Consider the following 13,392-nt stretch of genomic DNA (forward strand, 5'->3'; position numbering starts at 1 on the left):
GATTGGAGATTTTATTTTTTTTAATTATATATTAACTGATATCAATGCTGAATAAATATCATTCATTAGAGATAGAATGAATCACACTAAAAAAGATATCAACATTTGTGATAATAAGATAGATTTCATGAGATTATGTCAAAATATTTTATTATATTTATCAACTGCTGAACAGAACACTATCTTGATAAATATAAGAAATTCTGTAAATAATACTCAAGGTTCATAAAAAAAGAATAAGAATAAAAATAAAAAATTGAGAACTAAATACAAAGATAAAGATAAAAAGTTCAAGCAAAATAGCAATAATATAAAAAAGATATGCTATTACTGTTAGAAGACAGAGTATCTCAAGACTAACTATTAAATAAAATATCTAAAAAAATACTCTGCAGATTATAAAAAAAAAAAAAAATATAAGAATAAGAATAAAGACAGTACTGCTTCAGTTTATAATATTATGAAGTAAATATTCTCTGTAAAAGAGATGATTTATTTCAGTGATAAAGTGATAAAGAATACTTGAGTTCTTGACTTCAGATTAAAACCTCATATCACATCTCTGAAGAATATTATTGAGATTATATCTTAAAGAATGAATGTCATAATGAAGATGGCAGATGAATCTACAATGTTAATAGCAGATGTAGAGAGAGTATGCATTTTAATTAAGGAATTCAGTATTGAACTGAATAATATTTATTATGTTTCAAAGCTGAAAATTAATCTAATGTGTTTGAGAAAACTTATACATAAAGATTATATTTTTAAATAATTGATATACAGCAATAATTATTTAATTTTAATAATATTTTCTAATAGAATAATAGGCTTCATAGTGCATTTGAATGAAAAGAATATCTATATAATAAAGAAATTACTAGTATTAAAAGATTTGATTTATTTTATAATATCAAATGATAATTTTGAACCTGCATATGTCTTGCAATCAAATAATAATTCTCTAATAAAGCTACTCAAAAAAAACATCAAAACTTTATAATATATGATAATACAGTAGTATTAAAAGCTAAATTATTTAAACTCAGTAAATATATTAAAAATGATTATAGATTTTAAATTAAAAATGTAGATAAAAAATTAAAAAACTTTATCATTCTACAAGATATATGTATAAGCAAAAATAATTTATCTGCTCATTGTCTCAATAAGCAAAGCTGTTAGATCATCAATGAGATTTATTGTAAACCTTTCAGGAGAGGGAAAAACACTCTATAATGAAAATAACTTACTCATTAAAGAAGATGCAAGATACTGAATAAAAATTACAAATAACATCACTCACTTTAAATAAATTATTCTGATTATCATAAAAATATAGATCATATCAGCACTTATGAACTTCATTGATATGATTGAGACAATATCTCAATAGTTTATAGAAACTCTACACTAAAATGATGATGAAGAGTTTAAAAGTGATGATCTAAAGATATTTTGCAAGAATAAGGAAATAGTATATGAAGTGACAACTTCAGATACATCTTAATCAAATGACTTTGCAGAACAATATGAACTGATTAGTATTGAATAAGATAAGAAGTCTACTATTTGATAGTGAGCTTGTCAAAAAACTTTGAGATAAAGTAGTACAGACAACTATATTATTGATAAATACATTCTCTACATCAATAAAGATTTTTGACTGCAAAGATAATAGTTTATTGATATCTTTTGAAGTCTGAACAGAAGTTCAACTATCAGTTCATTGAATCTACAGATGAGAATGTAAGATTTACAAGAAGAATCTGAAAGTGATAAATAAGCTTGCAGATAGAATAGATGATAATAAGTAATGATTGATAAGTTATCAAGAATTATATTAATATTATATATAAAATTCAAAAGAATACAAATTAGAAATTACTAAAAATATTATTTTTAATAAAGATCTTATTACAGAATCTATTTCTATGAATGCTATAAGTGAAGCTATTGAGATGATAAGAGAAGATATTAAACTTTCAAAAAAATTAGATATTATCAACTCTCTAAATGACTAATATCACTATCTGCTAGAACAACTAGCAAAAGATAAATTAAAAATTCTGAAGATGTTGATTAATAATGATCTAAAGAATGTTATTGATTTAGTCTATCTACTTGATGAGACAAAGCTAGTTGAGAATAATAAATCTGAGATATCTGTCAGTGATATTGATTTTATTCTGAGCATATTTATAAATTGCTCAAATAATTTAACAAAGGTAAAGAAGAGCTCAAGTTGAAATCACTGACTTAAAGTAATAAAAAAAAAAGTTAAAATATTTAAGAATAAGAAGAAATATATTATTATTGAAAAGATACTTGAGATGAATATCTTGATAGACAAATGAGTATTTAATTGTAAATTGAATAATAGAGATGAGACAATTCATTTTAGAGTCTGCTGAGTGATTAAAGAATTTCTGCTGCAGCAGAGCATTCACTATTTCAAGTTCTATGCTACAGTCATCTCAGAGTCTACAAGTCACTTCTTATTCACTATATCAACTGTTAGAGATTAGAAATTAAAGTCAATTAACTATATATTAGCATTTTTGAATGATATACTGCCACAAGATGAAATGATCTATATGCAGTTATCTACAGGTATTAAATATAGAAGGAGAAGACTGGTGAGTCTACTTAGACAGAGCTTGTATAATATGAAGCAAGTTACAAGAATCTGATATTTTGTGATGACAAAGTACTTCATATTACTAAGATTCAAAATTTTAAAATATAATATAGAATTTTTATTTCATTCTATCTGCAAGATTTATCTAATACTGTATATTGATGATTACAAAGTTACAGGTCTTAAAAAGACAAAATTAGATTATGTGTTGAATAAGATACAGAAGAAATTTGATATAAAAGATATTAAAGAAGACAAGTTTTATCTTGAGATAAAGATCAAATACAGGTCAAATGATGACTTAGCAGTCTTACAAATCTACTATATTAAAGAGATTTTTGAAAATTTTGAAATGAATAAGGTTAACCCCACTAGTATATCTATAATGGCAGGTATATAACTTGAATTCACCTCAAAGGAGGATGCTAGATTGAAAGATGAGTTTATAACTATGAGATATCATTAAAGACTTGAATTACTTTAATATCTTGTATCAAGCACAAGGTCAGATTTAGCATTTGCTGTGAATTATCTGTAAAGTTTAACTTATATCTGAATAAAGACTGCTGAGTGGCCTTGAAGCACATTCTTCACTATGTAAAGAAGATAAAAGCTTTGAAAATAGTTTACAAAAATGAGAGAGATGATAGAAATCTACAGTTAATTGCTTATTGCAATTCAGGTTGAGCAGACACAAACCTTCAATATAAATCAACATTTGACTATATCATCATGATTAATAAATCTTTAATATCATGACACTCACAATGCCAAACATCAACTGCAAAATCTACAACAGAAGTAGAATATATTATCACTAGTAAAACTGTGTATAAGCTCATTTGATTGAATGATATACTGTAAAATACAGGCTTGATAGAATAGAAGTTAAAGATTTATATAATATTATAGATAAATAATAAATATACTATTGATCTGATAAAGAAAAAGTCCTTGATAAAGAGATCTTATCATATAGAGATTTATTATTATATACTTCATAATTTAGTTAAGAAGGGAGAGATGAAGCTCTTACATATAGATTCTACAGTGAATAAAGCAGATAAATTTATTAAGTTTCTATTAAAGCCAGCTTATAATGAATTTATAGAGAAAATAGAATTGACAGAGGTCTGATTTCATTGATGAGGATGATTAATTTTACATAGTTTTACAGCCTCTAAGAAGGTATAATAAAAATATAGATTAGAGGAATAATTATATGCTTTTTTTATAAAGTTACAGTATAAAGGTATAATAGAGCTTTTTCTAATAGGAAAACTAGAATCTGATTTCTGTATTTAATTTTTATTGTGAATTTGAGAGTATTCAGCAGCTAGAGGATAAGATAGAGCTTAGACTCACTATAGTATAAGAGGGTGTTAGAGGATTTTCTAGCTACCTGAGGTCATGTGCACCTATATAATTATTAATAGCTAGCTAGCTCAATTAAAGTCCCATAGAATAACAAGGTTGATAACAGTTCTCTAAGATTATCAAAGCACTTCAAAATTAATCAGTATCTTCTAAAAGGATCAGCATCTTATAAAGAATTAATATTATCTCAAGATTCAGCACTCAGAATCAATACAAATCAGTATTTTTTAAAAATTAATTTATTAGAATCAGCACTTCATGAAGAATCAGATTACTGTATTATTAATTTCTTATTTCATAAAAAATTATAGATATAATCTATTACTACTTATTTATATATATAAATATTTTGAATTTTTAAAGTTTCTTCAAGAGATTCAGTGATTAGCTACTATTCAATTCTATATATATATTTTATTCATTATTATTCTCTTTTCTCTATAGTATTTATTATATCTATATATCTATTCTCTTAAAATTTTAGTTATAAAACTTCTTATACTTTTTTTTTGACACTCAGTTCATTCATTCTAAATGTCTTCACAATAAATGTATTTTATCACTTTCTGAATCATACTATCTACTGAATCATTTACTCATGTAATATAATTTAATTAATATATATCAATTAAAACAATAAAGTTTTAACCTTTATACAATTTAATATTCAATATTTATTTACTAAATATAAATAAAAATTAACTTATTTTGACTATATTAGTATTTAAAATCAGGAATTAAGTTAATAAAAAAGTTAAACCATATAATATTTCTTATATAAGTCAAAATCATAATATTATTTATTGATAAATAAAAAAATACTATTAATTTAAAATCGATAAAAGCTATATTAATGTATAAAACTAGTAGTTAAGTAAGATGAAGTCAAGTAATAAATCAATTAAAGATTATCAAATAGAGTTTTATATTTTATGAATAAGTGATTTAGTAAGTAATGTAATTCAAAGTAATGAAGTAATTTAATTAATATCTAATGAATAATTTCTTTTATAAATAAAATAGTATCAGATATCATAGTTTTAATTTATATACAGATAAATAAATATTTGATTGTCAACTGCTACTTCAATAAAATATTAAAATAATTTCTAAAAGATATCACAACTTTAATTTAAATATAGATGAACAGGTATTCAATTGTTAATTAGATAAACTATCTAAGTAAATATTAAGATAATTTTTAAAAAATAAGTTCAAGAAAGGGTCTATTTATATAGTTCTTTCCTTAGCACAGTTGCTATATAATTGTCATGTTTACATATTATTCATATATAAAGTAATTATAAGATTAGTTATTATGTTGATATCTAAACAGTTTTTAATTACTATATCTAGACAGTTGCAATTACTGTTCATCTTAGTTTTATACTGTTGAGAAGACTACAGAGTCTATTCTACATCATCACATTATTTTCTCTTAAAGTTTAAATATGCTCTTATGCTAATAGATTATCATTCACTTTATCTGCTAGATAATTATTCTTTTTTCAAGCCTTCAGTTATTTACTCAATTGCTTTAATAGTTTTACTTTCATTAAATTGATAGCATAAAACTCTCAAATCAAATACAAAGATTTTTTTATATTTTATACTAGATATCATATTAAATTATCATCAAATTCTAGTTATTTTACTCAGTATTAAAGCTTTTTATGAGAAACTTAGCTTGTTAGAATATTCTCAACTTCTTATTTATTTTCATTTTGTATTTTGATCAGTTCTGATGCCTCATTTAGTTGTTCTGCTAGAGGGTTATTCACAGCTTTCTATAATTTATCAAGAGAGAATATTGAGTAAATCTTCATAATATTTAATAGTCTTAGTCTATAGCTGTTGTCAACTCTCTTAATTATTTTAAAGAAGCTATTATTTTACTTCATAAGCTTTCTGCTAGAGTATTAAACTCTGTAATTCTTGAGTAACAGAAAAACTTTATCTTCTACTTTAAAGTTTAATTTCTGATAGTGCTTATTGATTTATGATTTAATGATTTCTTGCATCATTTTCAGTTACCTGTTTTCAGATCTTCTTTATTTGAATAACATACTGCTGAGCATCTTCTCATTTGAACTTCTATTCTCCAGATAGTGTCCTTGGTAGTTGCTTTTAATTGAAGAATATTTGAGATTTATATCTATAAGTAGTTTGAAAAAATGTTATCTCAGTTAATTCATTCATCAGGGCTCTAGCTACAGGATTCATCATTAACAACTACTCATCTCAGTTGTCCTGATAATAGTTTATATATATATAAAACTTGATTATCAGATAATAATTGACAATCTCAGTCTAACTATTTATTTGCATTTGATAAGCTAATAATAGCTTTAGTTTAACTCTCAATCACCTGATGAACTTACTTTAAAAGTTTAAGATAAATTATAATTCATAATCTGATACAATTGAATCTGATACTTTATAATATTCATAGTAACATATCAAGAATAGTCTTTTCAGCTCTTTAATATCTATTTTTCTTGTAATAAAAATAGATATAAACTTCTTGCTTAATCAATAGATAATTATCAATATTATATTATGATCTCTTTTTATCATAGAATTATTTATAAAGTTCATAGAGATATATTATCAGGCTCTGCTTAAGATTGATAGTAACTTCAGCAGTTTTTGAAGTTCTATCATGAAAGACTTTCATTTATCAGCATATCAAACAATTTTTACATACTGGTTAACATTTTTAATTCCGTCATTTCAGTAGTATCTTATTTTCACTAGTGAGTGTAGTTTTTTCTTTCTAGAATACACTATTGATGATTATTTATAAATCTTCTTTAGTGTAAGAATATTAAAGTGGATGAGATAAGTATTAAAAGAAAGTATAAGAAGCTCTATAACTAGAATTATAATAGAGTAGATATATAAATACTATAAGTATTATAAAGAGAAAAGGATAGCAATAAATAAAATATATATATAGAATTAAATAGTAGCTAATCAATAAATTTTTTAAAAAAACTTTGAGAATTTAGAGTATTTATATATATGAATAAATAATAATAGATTTTATCTCTCATCTTTTATAAAATAAGAAATTAGTAATACAGTGATCTGAATATTTATAAAGTACTAATATTAAAAAACTAATTTTTGAGAAATGCTGATCTATGTTAATCTCAAATACTGAATTTTAAAATAATACTGATTTTTTAGAAGATGTTAATTCTAAAGTGCTTTGATAAGCAGTGTGAAAAGTAAATGCTTTAGTAAATAGCATGATAAGCAGTGTGAGATAAGTAGTGTAAGATTAAAAAGCTAGTATAGAGAGTTTTGATATCATAATTACTCTTTTTTTTCATAGATACTAATCTTAATGACTGTAGAAAATAATTATTTTAGAGATACAGTATAAGCATAAGGTGTTTATTGATATAGAAGTAAGATATGAGTATGAAGTGTTTGTTAATATAGAGGATAACACTTATAACAATTATAATATTTATTCAATTATATTGAGAAACTGATTGCATGAGATGATTGTTATAAAAGCATTTATTACTATAAGAATAAAGAGAGAAAATATCTTTTACTCTTTGAACTTTTTTTTTTTTATAATTTTATAATCATAATTATTATATATTTCTTACAATTATTGCTATCTCTGATTCTAAGTCTTTTTTATCTCTTTCTTGTATTTGTTACTATGACAGAATTAATCTCTGTGCTCTTTAGATAAACTCTTCTATTTTTAGTGCATTTGACATCATCACATATATGATAATAGTTGACAGATCTACTGAGTTATAACTTATGATTATTGATTATATGACTGACTTTGTCTTTAAGATATTCTCTGTAAGTGATGCTTGTTCAAATTGAATAATTTGTCTATAATTTATGATTATTTTTACTATAAGAAGTGCTATGATTCTTGTCATCGTACATATAAGCTGTGTATATGAGTAAGTATAGTACACCTTTAACTATTGTGTTGAGAAGATTTTTATTCATTATGATGACTGATAATTAATTGTCTAACTTGCTTTCTCTTCTGAGTTTAGTTAGCTACTTGCTCTTTAGAGCTTTTTGTTCTTTGTAGAGCAAGTGAAATCAGTGAAGATCTCATGTTATTGAGTTAAGCTGCTGCATCTAATAGTAGTGTTAACAGCTTTCTCTTATGCTATTTATTTAGTAAAAGCTCACTGTGATACCAAAACTCTCTATACTAGCTCCTTATCCTCACACTGCTTATCACGCTATTTACTAAATAACTTAACGTAATTGTACATCTGTTTGTATAAGATATCTATTTGTATACTTCTCCATCACACAATACATCTACCAATTTGGCTGTTAAAATGCCAACAATAAAAGATAGTTAAGTTTCCTATCAAGAAGGAAAAATTTAATTAGCTATTCAGGTATTGAAAATATATCAAATTTCAAGTATTTGAACTGCTGCATACATATATCAAATCTCTCACATCAGCTTAATTGAGCAATTATACAGCTATACAATATTAAAAAATTCTCAGCTTAAAAATCAAAAACTTAGTTTTATAGAGGAATCAGTTCTTCTTTAGTAGATAATATTCATAGATGAAAAAGGTCAGCCCCCCCAAATGAGCATCATATGAGAAATAGTTAATCTTTTTTTTATAAGCTGGGACAACTCTATCACTCTATCAATTGTTGATATAAAATGAATTAATCAATTTATTCATTATCACTCTAAGATAATAACTTGATTCTCTCAATCTTACAATCATCAATGAGCTCCATATGAAGATTTTAAGATTATTTAAAAATAATTTAATCTTGTATAAAATACTATTCAGAAGTATAAAATTGCCTAAAAAAATATATATAACTTTAATGAGACTGAGTTTTAAATGAGAATTATTGAAACAGTCAAGATAATTAATGAATCAGAGAAGATCCTCTGTTTGAAACTTGTACAGTCTGAAAATATTGAATAAATCATTATTATTGAGAAAGTTAATACAATTGACTGAATATTATCATCAATGATTATTTTCAATAGGAAGTTATATCAAGTATTCTGATAGGAGAATGGACTATCATATAACTGGCAGATTGAAATCAGTGAAAATGAATAAATAACTGATAAGCTGAGATTAATCTGATTTAAAAAAATATTTGATAAATATATACAATCTCATATAATTGATTAATATCAACTCTTGATCTCAGATAAACATAGCAACTATAATAATTCTGAGTTTGATCAGTTTCATACTCAGAACTTAATCATTTCTCTTTATATGCTAGCTCATTCTTCTCATCTCTTGTAGTTTTTGAATGTTACTTGTTTTTCCTCATTAAAGTAAGTATACAGAAAAGAAGTTGAAAAAAAAATAGGACTTGACATCAATTATATTGATAAGAATGAGTTTTTAATCATTTCTTCTTTAGTTTATATAATAGCTCTAAGTGAAAAAAATATTCAAAGTAGATTTAAAGCTACAGAATTAGTTTTATACAATCTAAAGCAGGTTCTTTCCTAGCTCAATATATAGATATATATATCAACTCCTCTCAGAACCTCACATAGCTTTCAATCCTCCTAAATGACAGCTACACCTCATAATATATAATAACTAAAGCTTCAGAGTAAGAAAGTTAAAAAATACCTTAAGCACTATATACAAAGTCTACTCAGTCAAATCAATTAAACTATAGATCAGCTGGTCAATAGATATCAGATGATTATGCACAGTATTATTATCCTAATAGTAGAAAACAAGGTATTAAAGACTGCAAATGCTAAATAAAAGAGAAAATATAAGAAACATCATATATACATAAGCCAGAGAGAGGGATTGACTGTCCAAAAAGAGATGAACCATGTACAAAGATAAAATAAAGTGGAAAAAGAGGTGGTAGAGCAGTCTGATAAGTGGCTATAAAAGCAAATAATACCATAGTGTAGTGGATGCGACATTGTAGAATATACTATTCATACATGCTCTAAGCATACAGGAAATAATTCTTAATGTAATTAGCCAGTTTTACTATCTAGTTATAGTGATATTCAAATGTAAAGATGTTGAATAATAGAAATATGTATAAATAAGTATCCTGTACAAACAAATATCTGATTATATTATCTTCATACTGCTTATCAAAGCACTAAAGAATTAGCATCATCTCAAAATTCAGTATTCAGAATCAGCATAAATCAGAACTTCTCAAAAATCAGTTCTTGTGAGGACACTAAGGTGGATGAACTAAGTGTTAAAAGGAAGCGTGAGAAGCTCTATAACTAAAGTTGTAAAAGGGGAGGTGTATAGGCGCTGCGAGTGCTATGGAGAGAAGAGGATAGCGATAGATGAAATATATATGTAGGATTGAATAATAGCTAACCACTGAATCTCTTGAAGGAACTTTGAAAATTTAGAGTGTTTATATACATGAATGAGTAGCAATAGATTTTATCTCTAATCTTCTATAAAATAAGAAATTAGCAATACAATGATCTAAATCTTCATAAAGTGCTGATTCTATCCTCCAGGAAGTGCTGGTACTAAAGGACTAATTTTTGAAAAGTACTGATCTGTGCTGATTCTGAATGCTGAATTTTGAGATGATGCTGATTCTCTAAGAGATGCTGATCCTAAAGTGCTTTAATAAGCAGTATGAAAATAAGTGCTTTAGTAAGTGAGTGTGAAAACCTAGAGGATCTAATCTTAAAGTGCTTTGATAAGCAGTATAATAAGCAGTGTGAGAATAAAAAGCTAGTATAGAGAGCCTTGGCATCACAGTTCTATAGCATCAGCACTTTCTGAAGGATAGAATTAGCACTTCATAAAAATTTAAATAACTGTATTACTAATTCTTTATTTTATGAAAAATTAAAGATAAAATTTATTACTATTTATTCATATATATAAATATTTTGAATTCTCAAAGTTTCTTTAAAAGATTCAATTATTAGCTACTATTCAATCTTATATATACATTTTATCCTTCATTAATCTCTTCCCTTCATAGCACTCGCAGTGCCTATATACTTACCCTTTTATAATCTTAGTTATAGAGCTTTTTATACTTTCTTTTAACACTTAGTTTATTCATTTTAGTGTCTTTACACTTATACTGCTATTTTAATTGATATTGTTATCATATTCAGTATCAGATTGAGACTATAGATATACTGATAGCATTCTCTGAAAATAAAAAGTGAAAAAATATGAAGAAAAAAGTTGTGTGTGAGAATATAAAGAACTTTGAGTTGACTAAAAAGAAGAATATTGAGCTTGAAGAGAAAAGAATTACTATGCCTGAGTAGTATATAATAACTGTAGTGATTGTGAATAGAAAGTAAGTTAAAAAGAACTAAAAATATATATCTGAGTATTTTAACTTATTTAAATGATAGTAAAATAAAATTTTTCTGAAGACTTGATAATTTTTAATATCTTACTTATCTCATTAAAATCACATGATCAAAAAAACTCATTTGAGAAAAAGTAGTAAAAAAGGTACATGCATGAAGAAGAATTAATGCTTAGTATACTTTTTAAAATGAGTCTGATGTGCATGTTGCTATGATTTCTGTTGTTTAAAAATATCAAATATCTTAGTCTATTGAATGTTTTCGAGAGATTCTTATATATTATCAGAAAATTTATAGTTTTTTCAATATATATAATATTATTTCTTATTCTAATATTTCTCTTTTTTTAATATCTTCATAACTTAAAATTCTTTCTCATTATTCACTAGCTTTAGTGCTGGAGATAAAGTAGTGTCATCTATTATTTTATAGAGTTCAAATAGTGAGATATGAAAGACAAAGTGAATATTGTTTATTGAGTATGAAAGAGAGAGTTTATATATTTATATATTTTAAGATTCAATGATTTGAAAAGAGTCAACAAATTTATAATTCAATTTTCTAATAAAATAAAGTATGCAAAAGTTTTTAATATTGAGAAGTACTCAGTCTCTCACATGAAAGTGTTTTGTACTATGTTTAAAGTTATAGTATATTTCTTTTGCAGTTTTGATCTTCTTCAGCTGCTTTTGAATCTTTTTTTATATTATTTATATTTCTTTGATCTGATTAATTATCTCAATTAAGTTTAAATAGAGTAAATTACTAACATTGATTCAAAGAACAGATCTGTAACTGAGAAATACATAAGTTAAAATTTTATTGATTAAGCTATATTATAAATTATTATAAATAAACTGTGTTAAAGAACAATTATCTATCTCAGTTATTCTGATGAAAATTTATGAAGTATCAAAGATAATACTTTAGTATTTAATTTTAATATTCAGTTTGATTATCTGTCTATCAATGAAAGGCTATGAATAGTCTTCATTTGATCTCAAATAGATAACAGAGAATTGGTTAATATTAACTTGTAAAAAAAGCTTCTATATCTGAAATATAATTTTCAAAAACATTAAAGATATTATAAGTATGAATATAGATAATGTTTATAAGACCTTCTATAGTAATATTTTTTGTATATAAAATGTATAGAATATATTTGATTAAGATATCAATTAAAACAAGAATTATATTATAGATCTTGTCTAATTTAATAATAACTGAGAGATCAGTGATAAAGTTTATAGTGATAATTTATCATGAATTGATTGATGTTAAAATTAAGTCAAGTTTATCATACTGTTTGTAATAGTGTACTTTCATTCTCTGGCAAGTATCATAAGTATCAACATGTTTTGTAATATTCTAAGTAAGACTATGTCAATAGCACTTATTTGAACACACTCAATAGATTATTTTATATTAAAATAACCTTATTATAAATTATTATTATTGATGTAGATTATTTTTTTTATCAATACTTGTTGTGATAAAATATAAATTCTATTATTTGCTTGAAGTAAACTATTTTTTAAAATAATTCAGAATATATTACTACTTAATATAATATTTTTATCTCTTATCTTCTACTACTTTACTTTTACAAAGGAGTCTGAGTTCTGGGCTTTAATAAGAAAAGAGATGAGAGATTCTGACATATCTATATATACTGATTTAAAGACTATAGCAGTATTAATCAGCAGTATGAGAATACTTCAATTTCTAATATATATTTTTGAAACTAGATTTTTCTCTCTTAGAGGTTTTCTAATCAACATGTTGAATGATTTCAATGAGTTATTTTGAACTTTTCAGAATGATTTTTTTTTATTTTTGAGATTAAATATCTAGCAGCTTCATTATCAATTCAGTTTTCAATATAGACAATATGACTTTCTTCAGTTGAAAAATAGTCTATATTAATAATTAACTTATATTTTCATTTAAAAAAGTCAGTTTTTAAATATTAGTTCTTTTCTATTAGTGAGATGCTTAGAGTCATTGAATTTGACTGATTATTGTATCTGTT

Source organism: Paracoccidioides lutzii (assembly GCF_000150705.2).
Source record: "Paracoccidioides lutzii Pb01 unplaced genomic scaffold supercont2.32, whole genome shotgun sequence".
NCBI lineage: Eukaryota > Fungi > Ascomycota > Eurotiomycetes > Onygenales > Ajellomycetaceae > Paracoccidioides > Paracoccidioides lutzii.